This window comes from Xenopus laevis, chromosome 5L (genome assembly GCF_017654675.1).
Source record: "Xenopus laevis strain J_2021 chromosome 5L, Xenopus_laevis_v10.1, whole genome shotgun sequence".
NCBI classification, from domain to species: Eukaryota; Metazoa; Chordata; class Amphibia; order Anura; family Pipidae; genus Xenopus; species Xenopus laevis.
In genome coordinates this window covers 169,680,005-169,692,695 of record NC_054379.1, presented here as the reverse complement: position 1 = coordinate 169,692,695, position 12,691 = coordinate 169,680,005, and the positions used below count along the sequence as shown (strand labels likewise).

The 12,691-nt window shown below is 41.3% G+C and overlaps 4 non-coding genes across 4 annotated transcripts; 2 read left to right on the top strand and 2 right to left on the bottom strand.

The window, feature by feature from the left end:
- Window positions 1-1,211: 1,211 nt before the first annotated feature.
- Window positions 1,212-1,297, bottom strand: trnay-gua. The gene is given in 2 exon segments: window positions 1,212-1,247; window positions 1,261-1,297. It is a non-coding gene; the product is annotated as a tRNA-Tyr (tRNA).
- A 7,352-nt stretch (window positions 1,298-8,649) lies between these two features.
- Window positions 8,650-8,722, top strand: trnaa-agc. The gene has a single exon. It is a non-coding gene; the product is annotated as a tRNA-Ala (tRNA).
- Window positions 8,723-9,331: 609 nt separating this feature from the next.
- trnaa-agc lies at window positions 9,332-9,404 on the top strand. Its single transcript has one exon. It is a non-coding gene; the product is annotated as a tRNA-Ala (tRNA).
- A 2,579-nt stretch (window positions 9,405-11,983) lies between these two features.
- On the bottom strand, window positions 11,984-12,056 carry trnaa-agc. The gene has a single exon. It is a non-coding gene; the product is annotated as a tRNA-Ala (tRNA).
- Window positions 12,057-12,691: the final 635 nt, after the last annotated feature.

Genomic DNA, 12,691 nt, shown 5'->3' with positions numbered 1-12,691 from the left:
TTATTAACATTTATTTATCAAACTGCAACATATTGTCCAGCAATTACAAACCAAAAAGAACACAAAACATTTACTCGGCCAATCGACCGTCCGCAGGTGAGAAACACGAATACGCCCAATTATTTACAAATCTGCAATGAATCAGATTACAATGTATTCTACATACGTTTCCTCTTCCACCCGCTCACCAGTTCAGAAAGCGATTGAAACCGTGTATCTAAAACGTAACTTTTACTCAGTGTTACATTAAAACTATTTTCCCATTCACACGCAGACAAAGCAGTGCAGGACAGTGTCCTTCAAACCACCGATAAATTCAAAACCGCACAGAGTGGAATCTTTTACGCTTAATAGATCTACGTATCTCCAGTGTTTCCCAGAAGAGTAGCGCTAAGAGGTATCATTCTCTATTTCGCGCATGTTTTGGCCCTTACTTCACCGCTCCAGGTTCGTAAAGCCGTGGGACTGATCGCGCTTTGTCACTGACTCCTCGGCGCACGTGATCCCATCACTTAGGGACAGATTTACTAAGGGTCGAAGTGAATTAGAGGGAATTTTCAAAGTAAAAAAATGCAAAGAAATTTTTTGGATACTTCGACCATCGAATAGGATACTACGACTTTGAATTCGATTCAAAGTAAAATCGTTCTAATATTCAACCATTCGATAATCGAAGTACAGTCTCTTTAAAAAAACTTTGACTTCAAAACTTCGCCAAATAAAAACTGCCGAAGTGCTACGTTAGCCTATGGGGACCTTCTATAACCATTTTCTAAGTCTTTAGAGGTCGAAGGAAAATCCTTCGATCGATCGTTAAAATCGATTTTTGTTCGGCCGCTGGATTGCCAAATTTGTTGAAAAAACTCGATATTCGAATTCAAAGTTTTTTAATTCGATGGTCGAATTTCACAGTTTTTTTTGTACTTTGAAATTCGACCCTTGATAAATTTGATTCGAAGTAAAAATCATTTGAATATTCGATAATTCATCATCTGCCGGGTCTCTGCCGCAAACATCACCCGACCATTTTTATAATGATATTGCAATGATTATTTGATCCGTCTATATTAGAATTGATTCTATGCAATAAGACTCGTTCATATTGAAACGTATAATCCCTATTAACCCCTCCAACCCCTGGGCTGTCCCAGTGGGAACAAGTGAAGGAGGGGGGTCATTAGAAAGAACTGATTTAGGCACAAAAATTCAAGTCCTTCGAACCGGAATTGAACCAGTGACCTAAGGATCTCTGTAATTCCTCTACAGTCCTCCGCTCTACCAACTGAGCTATCGAAGGCTTGATGCACTGACTCCTCCCACACTGCTATACCAGGTGTCCACAGAAGAACAAGGAGGAGGACATGGAGGTAAGACCAGCGAGTAGTGTTGTAGCTCCCTGAGGGTGAGTGAGGCTGTGGGAAGCAGGAGTAGGGACAACAGATATAATAGAAAATTCATATCATACTTACTGGAATTTTCTTTTCCTGGCCATCCTCCCCATCAACATGAAAATTCACTAATGGGTTAATCTCCTGCTACTCCCAGCCTGGACAGAAGATAGTTAATTTTAAGAACCCATAAAGCCCACCCCCTCCTGGCTCACATCAGTCTGTTTATAAAGTCACCATAGGGAGGAGGGAATGTTGACGGGGAGGATGGCCAGGAAAAGAAAATTCCGGTGAGTATGATATGAATTTTCTATTTTCCTGGCCATCCCCCGTCAACATGAAAATTGACTAATGGGTCGTACCCAAACAATTAAACCACAAGGGAGGGAAAATAATTATACTTCAATTTATATGGCCCAACAGGCTAAAACATAAGAGAACTAACTGTCCAAACAGGACCAGAGATGAAGACAAAACCTCGAATCTGTAGAGTCTAAAAAGAAACATATTAGGGGTAACTGCAGATCATTTAGGAAGACCCTCCTGCCTCTGATGCCCAAGAGGCTTCCACACCAAGTGTCTAATGTACAGGGCCGCCATCAGGGGGGGACAAGCATACCAGGCCCGGGCATGAAGGGGGGCCCGGCAGCGCTGCATTTTTTGAAGATCCAGCCCCCCTTACGAGCGCCCGAGCCGTACGTCTTGCCTCTTGCGTTGCCGAATGCGGAAGTGCCGAAAAGCCGATGCGCCGAAAAGACCCGAAGTCACGGAAAAAGCCGATGCGCCGAAAAGACCCGAAGTCACGGAAAAAGCCGAAGTCCCGAAGCGCCGAAAAGACCCGAAGTCACGAAAACAGCCGAAGCCGAAGTCCTGAAGCGGCGCAAAGACCCGAAGTCACGAAAACAGCCGAAATTGAAGTCCTGAAGCGGTGAAAAGACCCGAAGTCACGAAAGGAGGCGAAGTTGAAGTACTGAAGCCACGAGTTCAATTCTACTGAACACCAGTTTGTGTTTTTTTTTTTTTTAATCCCCTGGCCACCAATGTATTATTTTAATATTCTATAGGCCCCTGCCACCAATCTTTTTTTTTTTTAAAACATTTTTTTTTGGGGCCCCAATTTTTTTTTTAACTCATAAGGGGCCCCTTGCCACCATTGTTTTTTCTTTGTTTTCAAAAAAAATGTTTTTTTACATTTTTTTTTTGGGATCCCAATTTGTTTTTAACTTATAAGGGGGCCCCTGCCGCCAATGTTTTTTTTTTTCAAAAAAAAATAAATTTATTTTTTTTTTCAAAAAAAAATATTTTTTTTTTTTTTTTTCACATTTTTTTTGGGGCCCCAATTTATTTTTAACTTATAAGGGGGCCCCTGCCACCAATGTTTGTTATTTTTTTACATTTTTTTTTGTTGGGGCCCCAAGTTTTTTTTAACTTGGCCACCAATGTTTTTTTTAAAAAAACGCTGATGTCTGTGTGGTCTTTTAACTGCGATGTGGAGTGGGCGGGATATGGGGTGGAGCTTGGTCGTCAGTGTGGGCGGGGCCCAGGGGGCCCCAAAAATTTTGTTGTACGGGGCCCCGTGATTTCTAATGGTGGCCCTGCTAATGTACCTTACTCCCCTAGGCAAATAGTTGCCCTGCTATTTACAAGCCCTTGATATGGTCTTGACTATCCAGGAAGAGTAGACTTGGAGGCAAGTTCCCCTTTTTTCCTTCCTGCTGGCACAGCAAACAGTATTCTAGACTTTCAAACAAAAAAGTGATCCCTTATCAAATTTATTTATCCTGCGGTAGAAGCGGAGGTCTGACCTTAGTCAGTACAAACTAATAAATTGAAAAGAAAGAAAAAAGTCCCCCACTTGCTTCAAACTCGCTCAGCAGTCTCTAGTTAGTTTCCAGATTCCTAATTATTATAATCTCAATTGCTGATTACTTTGTGGTAATCGTATGAATTAAAGAAAAGTGCTTGTGCTATAATTTAACTGGTTAAAATCCCAATTGATTATAAATTAATTAATAAATGTGATACAATTCATTCTCTTATATATAATGGGGTTAAAAAATTGTACCAATATAACCTTAGCTACAATCAATTCTATTTCACACTAATTTATATATTTTTGCAACAAGGTGTATTAGTCTAAAAGTTAATAATAACCCCCTCCAATCACTTTGAGTTACAAAAACTTTAAAGTGCAAGTGCTTAAACAACTAATCAAGGTAATCAACATAAATTCATCCGGACTTAACAATAATTCATAGAATTTAAATGCAGAGACTTGGTCTTTAGAGTGCGGAGACTCAGACCCTTTTGTAGCCCTGTGTTAAGAAACTTCAGGATATCCATCGCAGATGGTGTTATGGATTGAGATGCAGCTCAACAGCCCAGTAAGAGAATATATGCCATGTTTTATAATATTTACAATTTGTATTGAATTTACTGGCATTGATAAGGGTTTGACCTGATCAGAACATTCATACTCCTTTTCATATTCTTAGGATTCTCCTTTTAACCTCCACAACATCAGTTGGTGATTGGGTTTGGATGCTTCCAACTGCCCTGGAGAAGGAGACCTCTGGTTTGTGGAAGTAGTAACAAACGCAATTGACAGTCTTCTCAGGAGTAGATACCAAGGTCTTCTGGGCCAAGCGGAAGAATGGTCATCATGTCCATCCTTGACAATAAGATCCTTTGCAGGACTCAATATTATCCATACTGGAGGAAAGATGTAAGAAAACAGACCCTCCCAACTCTGGGAGAAGGCATCCACTGCCACAGTCCCACACAAGGGACTCTGAAGAGGAAGATCTGAAGCTTGGAGTTCAGATCTATCGCCATCATATTCAGCTCTGGACAGTCCCAATAGATGCTGGCTGAGATAATCTGCCTCAAGATATTGCACTCCTGGAATGTACAGAACAGTTAAATCTTGTAGGTGGGTCTAAACCCATTCCATGATTGGGACAGTCACTTTGAGCAAGAACTTGCTCCTTGTTCCCCTTGATTTCTAAAATAAGCTGCAGCCACTGCATTGTCTGATCTTCACTGCAGACCCTAGGAGAACCACACTGAGCTCCAGGATATTGGTCAGTATCTAGGAAAAAGGTCTTCTACCTAACCCTGAGGCATCTGTGAATGCCTCTATTCAAGCTGGTTTCCCGAGGGGAAACTCCTTACAGGGATTGCTGGGTATTTTCCACCAGGCTAGATGTCTCTTGCACTCTTGTGTTGATCTGAATTGCCGGTTTCAAGCTATAGGATCCTACTGCCTGACAAAATAACTGAATAAACCTCATCCTCCACAAATTACTCCGCAGATATGAATGACCTCTCACAAAATTGCGTTACCTGAAGGACAGGTGTCAATTTGAGCTCCAAGGTATGCCTTTTTCTGGCATGGTATCATCTGACTTTTGGCTACCCTTATGATCCAGCCAAACTTCTCTAAAATTTCCTTTTTATCGGATGGATGGTGATGTGGCTGGATCACACACCCCTAAAGTAAATCATCCAGGTAATGGTAGATCTCTGTGTTCTCCTGTCCTTTAGCTTGGCTATTTTCACAACAAGAACTAAGGTAAAAGTTCTGGGAGAAGTAGCAAGGTCAATGCGAAGACAGCAAAATTGGTAATGTTGGTCTTAGAGACAAAATTGTAGAAATCTGTGATGTTCTAAAGCAGGGAACCCCAACCTTTTTGAACCCGTGAGCAACATTCAGAATTAAAAGGAGTTGGGGAGCAACACATGCATGAGAAATGTTCTTGGGCTGCCATTGGCCATTTGGTAGCCCTTATGTGGATTGTCAACCTACATTGAGGCTCTGTTTGGCAGTACATCTGGTTTTTATGCAATTAAAACTTGCCTCCAAGCCTGGAATTCAAAAATAAGCACTTGCTTTGAGGCCACTGGGAGCAACATCCAAGGGGTTGGAGAGCAACATGTTGCTCACGAGCTACTGGTTGGGGATCACTGTTCTAAAGCAATGGACACATGCAAATAAACATCTTTAATCTAAAGAGGCTAGCCAATCTCTTGGACAAACTACAAACGTTATAGTAGCAAGGGTCTCAGTTAAAGTTTGGCTCTTCGGGAATCTGTCATTCCTCAAGGTCTAATATGGGACATAAGTCTCCAGTAGCAAATAGCAGAGAATTGAAAACTCTTCCTTCTTCCGGAGATGGAACCACTGAAATTGCTCTCTTAACAACAGCCCTGGAAACACTGGCAAGAAATGTCCTACGTCTTGAGGAATTGCAGTAGGAACAAATAATTGAAAGATACATAAGTTTTCACCCCTGAATCTTGAACCTTTCTAGCCGGCCCGAGACTTCCTGAAAGGTGAGCAACCTGGGGTAGGCTGGACGGAGTGACTGCAAATTAGCTTTTGAGGAAGGTTTGGGAGATCTTGGGACTCCAACTCTGGACCTGAAAGAACCTTGTCCTGATCGCCAAGATGAAAATCTAAATTATTCTCCGAAATTTTTGGAGTCCTGCCTTCTTCTGGAGAAGACCTACAAATGTTCCTGGAATTGTCAAAAAACTGTCTTGCTTGGTAAAGAAAATTACTCTTCCCCCGGAATACTTGGAGACCATGTCACCTAAGGCTTTCCCAAATAATCCTTTCCCTTCAAAAGGCATCAAGAAATTCCTGGAGCCAGTATCTGCAAACCATGTTTTAACCCAAAGGGCTCTGCGCTGCAACTTCAATGACAAAGAGCAAGCTGACAGCTGGACAAGCTCTAGAGAGACTTATTCTGAAGTCATCCAGACCTTTTAAGTTTTATTAAATATTTATTTTTTTATTTATTTATTTTTCTGGGAACGTAATCCTCAATGACTTGTTCCAGATTCTTTGCCCACATAGAACGGGCCTTTGTAACTGCCACAGAGCTACAGTAGGCTATAGGCCATCCAGAAGACATATAACATTTCTTTAATTCCTGGGATGTTTCAGTGCTGAAATGTCATCTATTGGCAAAGCCGCCTTCTTAGCTAATCTAGCCATTGGAGTCTGCCATCAGATCCACTCGTCTCACCTGAAAAAAAAAAAAAATGATACAGCTCTTACACTTATCTCTCAACCAGAACTCTTTTGGAGATTTTAAACTACTCTGCCTGAATAAAATCTGTCACTTAAGTATTCATCAAAGGATCACAGCCGGTATTCAAACTCAAAGCTCCACAGCCGTAAACCAGGCGCTATGCCACAAGGTCTGAGCTCTTGGAAAAAGAAGAGAAGTGGTTAGTTGGTCAAACTCCTCCAGGTTGAGGGTACATTTAACAGTCTTAATTAGGGGATTAAACGCTTTTGGTCAAATAGCAAGATCTCTCTCTCAGCCCCCCCTTCTTAAGCTGTATAAAAGGTGCATCTTTGATTTTTCTACAAGGCAAATGAGTACAGCTGTAGGCTTTCTTTAATAGCTGACCATGTCACTGAGCTTGGCTGCTGGCCCTATATTAAAGGAAATTTCCTAGATAGAGAAAACCTTGATAGGCACAGAGAGATCTTAAGCAGAAGCACTGTCTCTTTAAGAGTTTGGGATACTGCTCTCTTAATTAAAGACTCCTGATCTGGCAAGGAGTTGGAAGGAATGGCTGCATAATGTGAAACAATTCACCTTCTTAGAAAGATATTCAATGAAAAGGTATTACAAATTCTATGCCCTTCATTGCAGACTTGTTAAATGCTTCTGAATCTCACTTACCCACTTTTACTGGGCTCTTCAGAAGGAGCAGAGGCACTTAAACCAGTAAGAGAATGTATAATAAGCAGAACACTCTGGAGGTTCTTATTTTTTCGAAGTGCAAAGGATGGTACTCACTCGGCAGCTCTTGGAGCGGCTCATTTAGATGCAGCCAGATCCTCATAGTGCACATGTAGCAGCAGCAGCAGCAGCAAGGAAAATCCAGATTGGGGCCAAACAGCTTTCCATACAGGGTGTGCAAAGCACCAGCAGACACTGCAAAGCAGTTATCAATACGGAACAGGGGCTTCGGGTGGTGAAAGAACCTCCAGAAACAAAACTGCACCCGGTAATCTACAACTTGGCAAATAAGTGAAAACTTTCTTGACCTGTAAAATAAAGAAAAGAGAGTTAGTTTAAACTGTTAACCCTCTCACACTATGCCCAGGCTGGGACAGAAGAAACAGACTGATGTGAGCCAGGAGGGGGTGGGCTTTATGGGTTCTTAAAATTAACTATCTTCTGTCCAGGCTGGGAGTAGCTGGGAGTAGCAGGAGATTAACCCATTAGTGAATTTTCATGTTGACAGGGGATGGCCAGGAAATATATATTCTCTGGCATTACTGAGAAGGTGGAGAGCAGAATTAGGAGCCACCTGATTGGAGTTATGGTACCCTGGGAACTACATATCCCATGAGGCTCTGCAACAGGAAGTGGATGGAGCATGCCAATAGCAGCCATAACTACCTGGGAGAACAAGATGTGGACAGAAAAGAGAGGAACAGTTGCTAACTTGGAGCTTGCCCATTATCTGGACCATGGGAAGCTCAGCTGGAACCCAACTTTAGAGCTTGAACCTTGGGATCTGGAAACTGGAGAAGGGTGTGTATCTGCATGGGGCTCTGGATTACAGTGAGTACTGGGAGAAAATGTCCCTCCAAATCATCAACCAATTGCATATTTGCTTTCATTTTTGAATTATTATTATTAGACAAATCAAACTAATGATTGGTTGCTATAGGCAACTGCATTGGTGCCATTTAGCCCCAAGTTGATAGAGTATAGAATAGATAAAACAATTTCTAGTATGAGTTTGCATTATAATTACTTCACCTGTTTGTTATTGCTGAACAATCCATTGACATGGGCTCTAAATAATATGGAACTTTACTCCAATTATATCCATGACTGGATTTCTGGGTGTCAGCAGAGTGAGTGCTTGAGCCCCCACAGTGCTTGGTTCAAAGGCTGACACAATGGGTAAAGAGGTGTCATAGGAAATAAAAGTAACAGTAATGATTGTTAAACTCATTGTAGTGATAACAACCAGCTGCTGCCTTGTACTTACCCACCCACTTAGATTGTAAGCTCTATGCGACAGAGACATCCTATGATCTCAGCATTGAATTGTGAATGTAAGTTTGTTTTCTGTGTTTTGTATTGATCCCAGTCACTGAGAGCACAAGCAGCACTGTATCCATAACAATATCCAGACCTGTCCCTGCAGTCTCCTGACTAGGGAGCAACATACTGGTGTCTTAAAGGTGTATGCAGTCAAGAGGGAGGAGCATAACAGCACAGGGGGATTAGCTCAAATGGTAGAGCGCTCGCTTAGCATGCGAGAGGTAGCGGGATCGATGCCCGCATCCTCCACTTTTCCTAAATATTCAAGTGAACACAAAAATAATATAAATATAAATACACTATTCAACTTCCCAATATCTATTCATTCCTCATTCCCACTGTGCTTCTAGTTCTATAGAACTGTCATTATGTCTGTCCCTTTTCTGCCTCTATAAATAAAGTTGCACTTGTCGTCTTTCCTCCTGCAGAGACAGGTCTGATCGGCTGCTTCTTGTGACAAGAGTCGGACCCAGAGAACTGAAAGCGACAGACGCAATGACAGTTAGAACTGCACTAAATTCAGGTTATAGTTCTCATAAATGTATTGATTAATTGTTTTATATTATTAGCCTATATTTTTAGATAAATAGACCTATCTGTGCAGAGAATACTTCTATACTACTGTTTTCTGACCTATATCTCCCATATGGTCTAGCGGTTAGGATTCCTGGTTTTCACCCAGGCGTTCCCGGGTTTGACTCCTGGTATGGGAAGATCTGATACATTTTCTTCACCTCCCCCAGGGGTATTGGGTGGGGATGTACTATGGAAATTATTATATGAGCATGACTTGTACTTATCTGGCCTTAACCAGTCTTAAAGCTGTATGCAGTTGAGGGGGAGGGTAAGAACAGCAATGGGGGATTAGCTCAAATGGTAGAGCGCTCGCTTAGCATGCGAGAGGTAGCGGGATCGATGCCCGCATCCTCCACTTTTTCTTTTAATAACATGGCTGTGAGTGTGATTTCACTCTTACTCTTATATAGTATGGGGTTTTTAGGATTAACAGTCGATAATACTAATTTGTGCAATTTGTGTTACTAAAGGTTAATTTGAGTGTTTCAGTCCGGCAGCTCAGTGATCCCGGTGCAGATTCTGATCTGTTACAATTAATTGATCCATTTCTCAGTAAGATCTATGGGGAATATAAGTGCAACTATTGTATCAAGTCTAACAGCTGCCTGTAATGACACTCGGGATTCTGGGACAAACACATGGATCAACTCATGGATCAGTTACAGGGTCGCTGACCCCCCTCCCACAGCTGCTTCACAAACACATAAGAAGGGGAAACATGACTCTTTACACTTCAGTATTAGAAAAACAGTCACAAATAGAAAGTCATTGGAAAAAGTCTTTATTTCTGGGGGAATGTCTGACACCAACTGAACTGTAACACGTGTTTGAAGGTGAACTTCCCCTTTAAGTGTTACATTGAATTAGATCATGGAGATATTAACAATTAAAGAAATAGAATAATAGACATGTATGAGATTTTTTTGTACAAAATAAAAAACAACGAGGCTTTTAACTTACACAAAACATTGTTCACATTAGTACAACTTATGAGAAAGGAAGGAAAGTGATTGAATGAGGTTTAGGCAGAGACAGGACTGGTTTGATCAGGACTAGGAAGGAAAACATGGGCAGATTTTACTTAGGGTTAAAATGTCAAGGGTAAGTAGGAAATGTCTCCTTTACTGTGTCTCGCTGGTTAAACAGGGGGGCGGGCATATCTGTTGCTGTGGAAACCAGCAGCACTCTGATTGGAGCTTTCCTTTAAAGCTCCTCCACTCAGAGCACAGATCTGAATGTACCAATCAGCAAACAGAGGTGGGCGGGCCTGTGGAGTGACTACAAAGTGAAAAGCATTATGGGCAAAAACAGCTGAACCTTATATAAAGCTCACGTTTATGGACGACCGGTCTGTTTCCTTCAAACTAATTAAAGTCTTAGAACTACTACAAATCTAAATGTATTGGAATATAAAATGGCTTTATTAGATCACGGATATTTTTGATACTTGACATTACCATATTTGTTGATAATTCTTCTTATATAATTCTGTAAATGTGAAATTTGGCTTATTTTTGTTTCTTTACTTCATTATTTTACTCACTATTTTACCTATTTTTCTTTGGAATGTATGTTTTGTTTTTTTGTCTTTTTTGAGTATATAGTATAGATAGATAGATAGATAGATATTTGTTATACGGCATTGTATTGTCGTCTCTGTTGTTATTATGAATGTACTCAATCTGTGTAACAAATGTTTATGGAAAACTCAATAAAAATGTATTGAAAATAAAAAAACACAGTAAAGATTTGTAAACTTTACCCACTCTCATCACCTGAATATTTGCAGCAGCTTTTACTCCCCTCAAACACAAGTACTGGACCCTGGCTGAGGTCAACTAGGAACTAATGCAAAAATAAAAATATAATATAATATAATATAAGCTTCATCATACTGAAGTAAGACAATTTCTGAATACAATCAATTAAAAATTCTGTTTCTGAAATAATCAAGTTTATCTTCACTATTCCTCTCTCAGCATCTGTTTCTCTTCATTCTCTCTTCATGCAGCAGTTGGGTGTCAGATATTCACTGACAGTTAGATCCAATATATCTTATAGGGGGGCTCCTTTTGCCTAGCAGATGTATTAGAGCTCACTCAAATAACTGATTCCAGTACAAACAAAATGTAACAAAATAACTGCCTTTTGCACAAATCCTGCATGTAGAGAGACATGATGTCTGGTGAGTTTAATAGAGTGAGCTCTAATACATCTTCTAGGCAAAAGGAGCCTCCCTATAAGATATATTGGATGTAACTGTCAGTGAATATCTGACACCCAACTGCTGCATGAAGAGAGAATGAAGAGAAACAGATGCTGAGAGAGGAATAGTGAAGATAAACTTGATTATTTCAGAAACAGAATATTTAATTGATTGTATTTAAAAAAACTGGCGTCATTTCTTCGTCAGTTCCTCTCCCCTCCTCTAGGGGTTCTCACCTTTTCAGAAACTTTTTACGGGCCAGTGGTGGGGGCAGGAAATGAAAGGGCGGGCTGTGATATAAAGGGGGCAGGCCATGATGCAAATGGGGGTGGGGGTGGAGCTGGGGCAAAAGGGCGGGGAAAAGTTGTGCAATGGGCAGAAGATGGAGAAAAGGTAAATTTCCAGCTGAGGGTCAAGGGCTTTTTTTTAAGGGTATAACAAATTACCAGCAACTACATTGCCAATAAATTTGTAATTCCGGCCCCAGCAGGTGTTTTACTGGCCAGGTGGCAACCCTACCCTCGTCTCAATCTCACATTAACCCTTTCACCTCAACAATAAAATTCTGCTTTTGGGACTGGTGTTTGTACATGTCGTTTTTCCTTGTTAATGTTGACTTTGTGTTTGTTCAGGTAAGCCCGTATGACCCTGTGTGGCTGGTAAAGGGTTAAAGTGATACAGTTACACTATATAAGAGTAAAATCACAGTCATGTTATCAAAAGAAAAGTGGAGGATGCGGGCATCGATCCCGCTACCTCTCGCATGCTAAGCGAGCGCTCTACCATTTGAGCTAATCCCCCAGTTAGCAGCATTGCAATAAGGTTTTTTCCTGATCCACATCCAATCAACAGCCGCCCTCCCTCTACCCGCGCCTGCCAAATCCCGACTTCTGGCTTCCCTTTATAGACCCGCACTGACCCTCCTCACACACCGATGATGTCACAAAATGGGCGGGCAGGCATGTGACTATCGAAGTCGTAAGCCGGCAGTTGAAGGTGGCAGGTCGAGAGAGCAGGAGGAAAAGCTCGACCCACACCTGCCACCCGCAAAGGGGGGTCGAGATCAGCCTGAACCCGACTGACCCGCGGGTATTGGTATACCTCCCAACTGTCCCTTTTTCGGAGGGACAGTCCCACTTTTGAAAGCTCGACCTGCAGTCCCTCATTTGTACTGGAAAGTCCCTATTTTCTCTGCACTGAACAGCCAGAAAAACAAACAACGTTTCTAACTTAATTGGCTTTTAGCAGAGAGCCCAGAACAGCCACAGCAGCAGATAAGATACTTTATAACAATTTTGAGACACAAAAAAAAACAGTTTAGATAAGGAGAAATATTTTCAAACTTTCATAACCTGCCAAATTTTGTAAAACAAACATGGTAATTAGGGGGTGTGGCCACAGAAATGGACGTGGTCAAAAATTCCAAACAATTTTTT